Raw genomic sequence first — 10,516 nt, forward strand, 5'->3', positions numbered from 1 at the left:
CCCTGACGCTGCTGGATACTTGAACTTGAGCCCATAGGCGAATCCCTAGTAATCCGCTCAACGCAGGGCCCACCGATCAGGGCCCACAGGTCAAGAGAGAGAGCGAGCGCCGTGTATAAGCGTTGAGGTAAGTATTCAGAGGAGTTCGACCAGTGAGCCTCGGCTGCGCTTATAAACAGGTCCGGAGCCCCCTCGACTAGCGAGGTGGGACTAAACGCAGAGCGCATGCGCACGCCGCACTGCACAGCCACGCGGACGAGCTATCTGGGCCGGAAAATGGCCTAATAGCCTGCATCGTTTACAAACACCACACCAAATAAGCCCAGTTAAACAAACCAGAGGGTGAGGCAAAGAAATATAAACTACAAGAAAAATGTACGAAACTGAAAATATATAAATTCAAATACTAGTTCATAGGAAATAACTTTGAATACGAAAAATAAAAATAATTTTAGCTCTGCACCACAGATGATAAAAAAGGGAGAAAATATGATACAAAAACAATGAACCTCTAAAAAGAAGAGAACTTAATAGCCTATATGTTAAATGTACATAATTTAAAAAACCAAATTAAATATTACTTTCAAGTTCAACTACTAAAATGCAAAAAGTTCAAACATATAATGTTTGTCAATTATGCTAAATTTCTTATTTATATAAAATCTGACAAGTTCAACTACTAAAATGCAAAAAGTTCAAACATATAATGTTTGTCAATTATGCTAAATTTCTTATTTATATAAAATCTAACAAGTTCAACTACTAAAATGCAAAAAGTTCAAAACATATAATGTTTGTCAATTATGCTAAATTTCTTATTTACATAAAATCTAACAAGTTCAACTACTAAAATAAAAGAAGTTCAAATAGAATTTATTTGTCAATTCTGCTAAATTTCTAATTTATATAAAATCTGTACACACCTCAATGAACAATCTAGTCATAAAACAATCTCAATCCCACAAACCACCCAAAAAACAAAAAAAAACTTAGTTCAAACATACATATGACATCAGTACTAAAAAAGCAGGATCAGTCAGGCCACTCACACCACTACGACACCAAATTTCAAAACCGCACGTTGTATGAAATTACATTTCAGTTCACACAGCACTAAACCATAAGTGCACTAAAATGAGAATACAAAAACTATAAATCCCTAACTTAGGTAAGTACAAATGAAAATAAAATAAGTAGCAGTTTTGAGCAACAACTCCCAGGGCACTGAAAAATGTCTTCAGATAAACTAGTCTATAAGACTTCAGTGGAAAAACAAGACTTAACATCCTCACGGAAAAACATCACAAAGCATACGTCACCTAAACAGTCCAAAATGCCGTCATCACCACCCCTGAGACGTGCAAGTGGGATTTAGCAGGTCATAAGTACAGCTTGACAAGACAAGTCGGTGCAGCAGTAAAACCATTTGAATTGGACGGTTGCTTCTTCCAGGCCACCACCTGCGCCACGCACTGAGCAGTTGCCACAAGGGACTGCAAACGGGCACCCCCACGACCATCACACCCACGCCCCCCGACGAACCGCCTCCCACACATCCCCGTCGACCCACCTGCAAAGCACCCCATTGTCTTCCATCTCTGCCTCATTCCCAAAAACCACCATTGCCGCTTCAATCTCCACTGCACACAAACCACAAACTTCTCTCTCCCAAACCCACAGTCGCCGCAGGAAGGCGATGGCGGAGGAACCATCCGCCAAGCATCATCATGGTGAACCATCGGACAAGAACAGCAACCTCGTCGACGTTCACGTCCCCGGTGAGAAGCGCGAGTACACGATAACCCTCACAGGGTTGAGCTCCATGGCAAGCAGACGCTGGAGATCGTCTACACCAGCGAACTAGACAAGGCCGACGAGGTGATGAGCAGGCTCAGGATGAAGGGCGGCGGCTTGTATCCGAGCTTCATCAGAGTTGATGTGGAGTTCACCAGGGATGATGAACCTCCACAGATGGTGGCAGTCCTGCAGTTGTGCGTCGAGGAACTTTGCTTGGTGTACCACATCGCAGCAGCCACAAAATGGTAACCCATACTACTGTTCATTCATCTGTTGTACTAGTACTACTCACTAAAAACTTCATTAAACTAGTTTCCCAACTAGATGAACTACTATAATTTGTGAAATGTATGCACAAGTACATGCTTCTCAACTTACATGCATTTCTGAAACTATGAAGTGGATTGTTTCACCAGATTAGCATCTGAAAAAATGTTTATAGAATTCTGAACTTGATGCACCAAATTAATTTCTGAACTTGATGTGCTAGCATAGATCTGATCTTGATGCACTAGTATAGTTTATGGAATTGATGTATTTAAAGATGTTTGCTGAAGTGGTATAGGTCCATATCTTCATGCACATGTTTCTCAAATTAATTTATGAACTTGATATAGAACTGATGCACAAAGATGTATCAAGCACTGGTATAGGTCTTTTATTCAACAAAAAAGAAAACTAAACTTGAATCAAGCAGCACATACATCATTGAATCTGGTAAAATGATTCTTGCATCTGGTGAAGCATTTGGTGAAGCACTGAAGATAGCAAAAAAGAAAAATAACATCATGTAGTTGAATTTAATTTCAGGACTTTGTGTAGTAGTTTCTGGACTACATTCATCCATGCCTTATACTATATAAGCATCTACCTCATGGATTATCACTTTCAAAACCAAAAAGCAGAAGAATTAAATCTTCAAAAAAGAAGACTAATCTTTAAATGTGTGTCTCCCCCCTTGCAGTCCCAAGCGCCTCAAAGACTTCCTGCAGGAGGAGAAATTGTACACATTTGTCGGTTTCAGCATTGGAGGCGACAAGCGGATGCTGAACAAGTCTGGTTTGGAGATCAACCCCAACAACTTCATTGACATACAGCGCAAGTGGAAAGATCCAAAGACCAGCAAATACTACGACTCCTTGGCCGATGTTGCAGGCGGCGTAATCCACCCATTCTACAGCGGCATGAAGAAGAAGATGGACAAGGGAGAACACCAACTGTGGGGGACCAGCCCGCTGCCAGACAACCTCATCACGTACGCAGCAATAGATGCGTACGCCACGTACAAGTCATGGAAGACAATCGACAACATCGTGACAGGTTGGGATATTTCAAAAGAGCAGGAGGCTGACCCCTACTACCACTGCAACTTCGCGGGATGAAGATGCATGAAAGTCTGCAGTCATGTTGCTCGCACTTCTGCCTGTCCTTAATATTGTTGTTTTAGATTTGTTGTTTGCTTTTGTTATGTTGAACCAGCTACCTTATGTTATGTCTGTCGAGGTTTGAACAAGTTTGCCTATGTCTATCGTGTACATCGTTTGCTTATGTCAGTCAACAAGTTTGCTAGCTTCCTATTTTTGTTCATCCATCATTTGAAGTTGAAGTAGAAACTAGTCATGCAGAAACAAAAATAATACATGGATATTTTCACGCACAAAAAAACAGTGGCAGACTAACTAAGGACAATAGCAAAATAGTAGAATTGGACGCTCAGTACAGCTTAGACATTTATGGTAGTACTATCACACTAAGAAATCAGTTTTTAGTTTCAGAAGAACACTAAAAAGACTAAGTTTCAGCCGAGGACTACTAACAGCATCATGCTAATAGTAGTTAGAAATTTACTGAGTACTACAACAGTAAAAGCAAAGAACAATCAGTACATATTCCAAGCCACTAGCATGCTAGGACTGAGAGTTCTGGTACACTTGAACAAACGGTACATTCATTCTACAAAATATAAAAAGGAACGGGAAGCTTCAGTTCACATTCCATAAAACATTGACACACTCAAGAATAACACTAATAGTACAACTGAAATGTCAGTACAACTTAGTCTGTAAGGCAAGTACTATGATCATACAAAACATTGCCTTGAGAAGAACCACAACCTAGAAAATAGGTCCCCCCGAAGACATATTTAAATGTAGCTAATTTAAACCAGTATTTAAATTTTACTATGAAGTTCAACTACTACAATTCAAGAAGTTCAAACAAAAATTTGGCTCTCAAATCTTCCTAAATTTCTTATACTTGAATAAAATCTGGCTAGAGATGACGTAGCAACTTGGTCGTAAATAATTTCAATCACAAAAAAAAAACTTCAGTTCTAATACATTATATGAAATCAGTTCTACATAACAAGGAAGCGTCACTCCACTAATGCTAGATCCACAAGTGCTATCGTGACACCAAATATTAAAAGCCTTACGCTGAACGACATTACAATTCAGTACTAACATAGCTATACTATAAGTACAAGAAAAGAGGGTACAGAAACTATAAAGGTCCAAACTAGGTTGGGGCAGATGAAAACCAAATAAATCTCACTTTTCCAGCAACAACTCGTAATGAACTTGGGAAAAGGTGTTTTCAGTTCAACTAGTTTACATTGTTAAACATTGTGCCACACTTAAACACAACACAAAATATACCAGTAATTACATAGTACTTGACTAGACATCCAAACACTACAATCAAAGCCTACAATGCTTTCAAGAGATATATCACACAACTATCCATTTCACTACGCAAATGATGACCATTTCTTCTATGCATCAGGAACCAAAGGCTGAAACTCCTTGGGAAGCTCAGTCATCAGAAGCTGGTTATTCCGGTTGAACACAACTCTATAAAGATCCTCGGCATTCCAATCAACAATACGAGGCTGCAAAACATTAAAACAAATTATTAAAAATCATGACACATTAAAAAAGAAGAATACACAATAAGCCAAACACAGAAAAGTGAAAAGCTCAACTAGAACCCACATCATTATCTTTAATGTTACCAACGATCTTTTCACCATCATAGCATTCTGCATACTTCAGAGTATAATGGCCACATTCATTCGCCCCTTGAAGTGGAACCTTCACAAACGTTGGTTTGTTTGCAAAAAGCTCCCATTTGGGCTGCTTGCTCGCATTGTACTGAGCATCACCATAAAAAGCCTTCATTACTTGGACCATCCTGGAGATCCGTAAAAAAGAAAAGAAACCACACATTTTCAGGTCTCAGAAAAGAAGAAACAAAGATGCGGAAAAATTAATCCAGTACAGATAATAAATGTCACTCACAATCTTCTCGTAGTCTTTATGATAGGTGTTCTTTGAAGGACAATGCTTCTTTGGATAAGGTAAAGAGTCAAGGATGTCGACGCTACTTCGGTACCGATTCATGACATATAAGGAAAAGTGGTTCACTTTTTTATCCTTTCCTAAAACCATAGGCTTGAATAGAGGCACCATGATCTAAAAACAAATTACCAAAAAAGAGATGTTAAATATTTAAAATAAAAAACAGCATGATTAACAAACAATTAAAACCAAAAATCAGCTAGTAGAACTCACAAGGTCGGCAGTGAGCAAGTCTTCCTTTTCTTTGACATAGCTCTTGAAATCTCTCGCTGCACTCTCGACATTAAACGGTTTATTTATAGCACCGTAAAACATGCAGTCAAGCACAACCTGCAAAAAGCCCAGAAAACAAATAGATAGGTGGAAAGGATCAACAAGCAAAGTATTGTTAAAACTCGTAAAACAATAGGCAGTCTTGTTTGAGAGAAACAAACGATCTGATTGATTACCATGATGAAATATGGACTCAGCAATACCCTTTTCCCACATGCAAAATCAACATTTCTATCGAGATCTTTCTTCCAATCATCAATAAGGAAGTCCATTACATCACCCTCCATCATTTGCCCAGGTGCAAAAACTTCCCAGATGTGTTTCCCAGTGAAGCTGATTACGCTATCATCGGGCTGAGGTATCATTGAGAATGTATTGCTCCAGCACGGACAAGAACAAAAAGCAGGGGAAGCAAGATAAGGCATTCATAGCAGTTCAAGTTGTATAAAAAGTAACAGTTCAGGTCATATCTCTCTAGCAGTTACAAACAACAGAGGAAAAGATGAGGAAACGTAATGAGAGATACTCACTCGGCATACTTCTCACATGCTTCATCGCTAAGCAACAAATTATACAACTTGTGAGGCTTATCCAGGTGAGGGAATCTATGAGGGTGAAGCTGCTGCACGAGGGAGCAAAACTTTATAGGAGCTCTGGGTGCATGCTTCGTGCTTGTAACATTGCCAGAATCCAAAGCAGGATCCTTCCTAGCACCACCAGCTCTACGGGCCACTATTCCAGCAAGTGGGGATAAACCCTTGGCAGCAGCAGCGCTCCTGGTGACTCTTCCCATGCCAGCAATCTTGTCAAATGCATCATCATCGATGTCTATCAATTCCACCATGGGATTCTTGGGTGTAGAGGGGCTCTCTGCACAAGCAGCCGTAGAACCTTTCAGAGCTACCGCCCCTTAATAACACCAGACCCTGTCTTTTCTGGAGAACGCCACTGGCTAAGATCAATAGATACGCGCTCGAGCTCCGAGAACTGGCTGCCAAAGATCCTGTAGTCATGCTCATTAAGATCCAGCCACTCACGTGCAAAAATAAAAAATAAAAGACCGCATCAAGGGTAAAGTTCAAATATGTAATTCATGACAGTACCAATCAAAGAAGTACAAGCTGCAAAAAATTACAAAAGGTCATGCATTACGTAGAGGGTTCGATGCCAAACAAACCACGGAAGTCAACATCAAACACATCGCTAGTTGCACAGGTATACAGAAAAGTCTTCCTAATGTCAAGAATGTCTTCGTGGCTGTAATCTAACATTTCAATCACACCATCCTCCTGGCAATGATAGGTCTTGCAGCTTTGTAGCATAAAGAATCCACAATCATGCATGTTAACAAAAGAAAAAACAAATGGGTAAATCACAAATCCGAAAACACAGTAACACCAGCCTCCCAGCAACAAAAACAACTAACAAAAACTCATTAAAAACGGATACTCACGTGTTTTTCTGTTGTGGCACCCGCACAAACTCGCAAGAGAAACCATCAATATGCGCTAGAGAGAACGGTTTCACCCTGTCTACGCTAGACTCCCTCCAAAGCTTCTCTATGTTATCTGTCATAGTCCTTAAGAATCTAACTGCATCACTCCAGGTTTCATCACGCAGTGAATCAAGACACTCGAAACGATGGAACCTCAAATTCAGAACAATCAAGCACCAATGCCCGGATACTTCGCTAGGCTTCATGGTAGCCGCAATGGACGGCGGATCAAAAGTAGGGAAGAGAAGCTGACAAAAAAATCACAAAGGAAAAATGAATTTAACAAATAATGAAACAAAAAATTCAGCCTCCAAACAATAAAATAAAAGAAGAAAATTGAAATTCAGAAGTACAAACAAAAAATAAGATAATCATAAGTTCTAATTGAGTAAGAAAAACACTACAAAAAATATATGCTACTCTAGTTAAAATTGCAACAAACATATCAGTTCAATTTCCTTGCGACAATAAGTTCAGCTTCAAAAAAAGAAGCACACATCATTCATAAGTGTAGGGCTAAAAGCAGGCTGCTCAAGTTCATTCCACCACCTCCCAACTTGCAAGAAAACAGGACAGTTCTAGTTCATGAGTACAAAAAGTACAAGTTCACCTACTTGGTCAAAACCATCAGCGCACGATCTCGTGAACCAATTTAGCACATTGGAATCAATATTTCCATCATAGATCTTGGTCTGTTGTACAAAAAGAACAACAACAGTTAGAAAATTGGCAAAACAACTTATCATCCTATCTACAAAAGCAAAATACTAACCGTCACCCATCTGGGAACTATCAACTTGTCAGTGTCTCGGTACTTCTGACATAGAGAATATAAAACAACGGCGGCACTGTCTGAGTTGAGCATGCCAGTGGGGACAAACGCTTTAGCAATAGAACCAACACTGGCATCACATTCTTTATTTTGAAACATCGGCTTGTGACTAGAAAAACACAAAAGATTACATGAATTAAAACTACTGCAACAACAACCATTCTCATATGAGAGAAATAAAAAGAGACAAAAATGGTACGGGAAAAATCCCAAACTAACCATTTCGTACGGTTCGTGCGAAACCTCATAACAGCGAAGAAAAGCATATCAACCTTAACAACATTTCCACGTTCTGCTTGCAGAAAAAGAAGAAAAATAATAAGTTCAAGCACTACAAGTGAACATGTCCAAATGCCAAAATTGAGAAGTACGCCTCATTTACAAGTCCTTACCTGCACTATCAGTGTTTGACGACGACGGTAGTTCCTGTGATGAGACCAATATGCCTCCAGTTTCAGGGTTTGACGATGGCACATCTTGAGAGGACACCAATATCGCTGCACTTTCAGGGTCTGTGGAAAGAAAATCCTGGGACGACACGAGCGCCTCCTGCGTCAAGGGGCCAGAAGTAAATCATCATCCTCAGATGGCACCTCCTCCATGCTAGAAGCATCTTGCAATGCATCACCGTAATCAAGCCCTCCAGGCGGGAAATTTTCCGGCGGGAAATCTTCAAAATCAGAAAGATTTTCATTCCCAACATTCCCAGACAGTTTGGCATCAATTATGTTAGCAGCACCAACATCCTCATCAGCAACTTTGGCACCAACATCGCGCCCACTACTCAATGGAACACCATGAGCAGCATCTCCACCACTAACGACAGCCTCACACTCAACATCAGTCATCTGAAGAAATAAAAATTCAGAAAAAGTCAATAATATGAGCAAAACTAACAATCAAAAATAAGCTAGCGAGAGGTGCACAGAAAAACAAAACCTTAGAAGCATTCACAGAAACATCATCGATCTTGTTGTTGCTAACATTCAAAGCAACATCACCAACGGGCGAACAAGGCTCGTTGCCAACAACAGGACCTTGATTTCATATGTAATGAACCAAAAAAACAATGCTATTATTAGCAACAATAAAACACAAGGAATTAAACCACAATAACAAAAAAGGTAGGTATCCCTGCAAAACCCTTAACGGTGTGGAATAGAAAAATGAACAAGCAAGGCACATTGGTGCGCATGAAAATTCAAGAAATATGAATAAACACATTAAAAACAAAAATAACCTTGCACTTATCAGTCGATGGATCATTAACTCCACGGTCAACAGGAGCATCAACATTATGACTGGTCTCCTGCATCAAAACAAAAAGTTAATAAACAGATAAAGATCAGGAAGTTCAACTACAATACTGACAGCAGAACAACATAGTAAAAACATACAAACACAGAAGACTGACTCACATCAACAACAGGGTGCTCCAAGCCAACATCGTTCGTATGGTGATCAGAAACATTAACCTCAGTACCATCATCAGCCCTGTTGTCGGTGGCAGCAGCCTCATCCTGCTCAATCTGCATGGAAGAAAAATTAATAAACAGATAAAGATCAGGAAGTTCAACTACAATACTGACAGCAGAACAACATAGTAAAAACATACAAACACCGAGGACAGACTCACATCAACAACAGGGTGCTCCAAGCCAACATCGTTCGTTTCGTGATCAGGAACATTAGCCTCAGTACCATCACCGGCCCTGCTGTCGGTGGCAGCAGCCTCATCCTGCTCAATCTGCCTGATAACAACTTTTGCACTTTCTCCATATGGCTTGCAGCGAGAGTCTTGCATAGTTTTGAAACGCTTCATGTTGTTCAACAGACGAACCGAGCTCTGAACTAGATCAGCAGCACCGTCACGCATATCACCAATAAAAATTCTCTCCATCTCAATATAGTCCACTGCTTCCTCAGCATTAAATTGATGACCTTTAGGAAGGATACCATTGATACAGCTCAGACGCTCACTGTTGTTGGTACCTTTTGCAGCTCAGAACACACATTACTTAAAATATGCTTAGCGCGCTCCAACGCAGAAACAACAACATCAATACCAAAACCCTGCCTCTGTGAAGTACTAGCATTACTAGGGCCAGGGGGGACATAACCAGCACCCTCAACACCACGGCCACCTCTCAACTCATCGTGCAGAGATGAAGACTTGGGAATCTGAGATGACCGCATCTCCAGGACTGGCCGTTTATACACTCAGAAAAAGACAACCTCCTCTTGAGTTTTCCACTACAAACAAAGGGAAAATAGTTAATTAATCAATGCAACACACTGGGAAAAATAAAACATGATATTAACAGATTTAAATCAACAGCACTATCAATCTTTAACTGTCAGTGCCAATTTCTTAGTATTTACCAACAGGACGGTTGAACAAAGATATTCAGTTCAACCACACATGAAAAAACAGTACTAAAAATCGTACCTAAACCTCACAAAGCTTAAGAAATGACAAAAATCTAAACAGGTAATTCTGCGGGACACATTTTCACTCCAGCAAAAATAGCTATACCTAAAATAAAAAAAATGTCTCCAAGACATGAAACAAATAAAACTCACTGGAAGCTTCCCAAACACCCAAGTCTTTGGATCTGCATTGCCTTTTTTTATCAAATCTGCATCAACCAGATCAGAAAGCTTGACAGGATCCATGAAACATATGTGGGGGACTCGCATGTCAGGCTCCGCGGTCTTGCCACGGATAAGGCAGTCAAGGTACATTAGTACAGGCCCTAT

Source organism: Triticum dicoccoides, chromosome 2A, assembly GCF_002162155.2.
Source record: "Triticum dicoccoides isolate Atlit2015 ecotype Zavitan chromosome 2A, WEW_v2.0, whole genome shotgun sequence".
In the NCBI taxonomy this organism is placed as follows: domain Eukaryota; kingdom Viridiplantae; phylum Streptophyta; class Magnoliopsida; order Poales; family Poaceae; genus Triticum; species Triticum dicoccoides.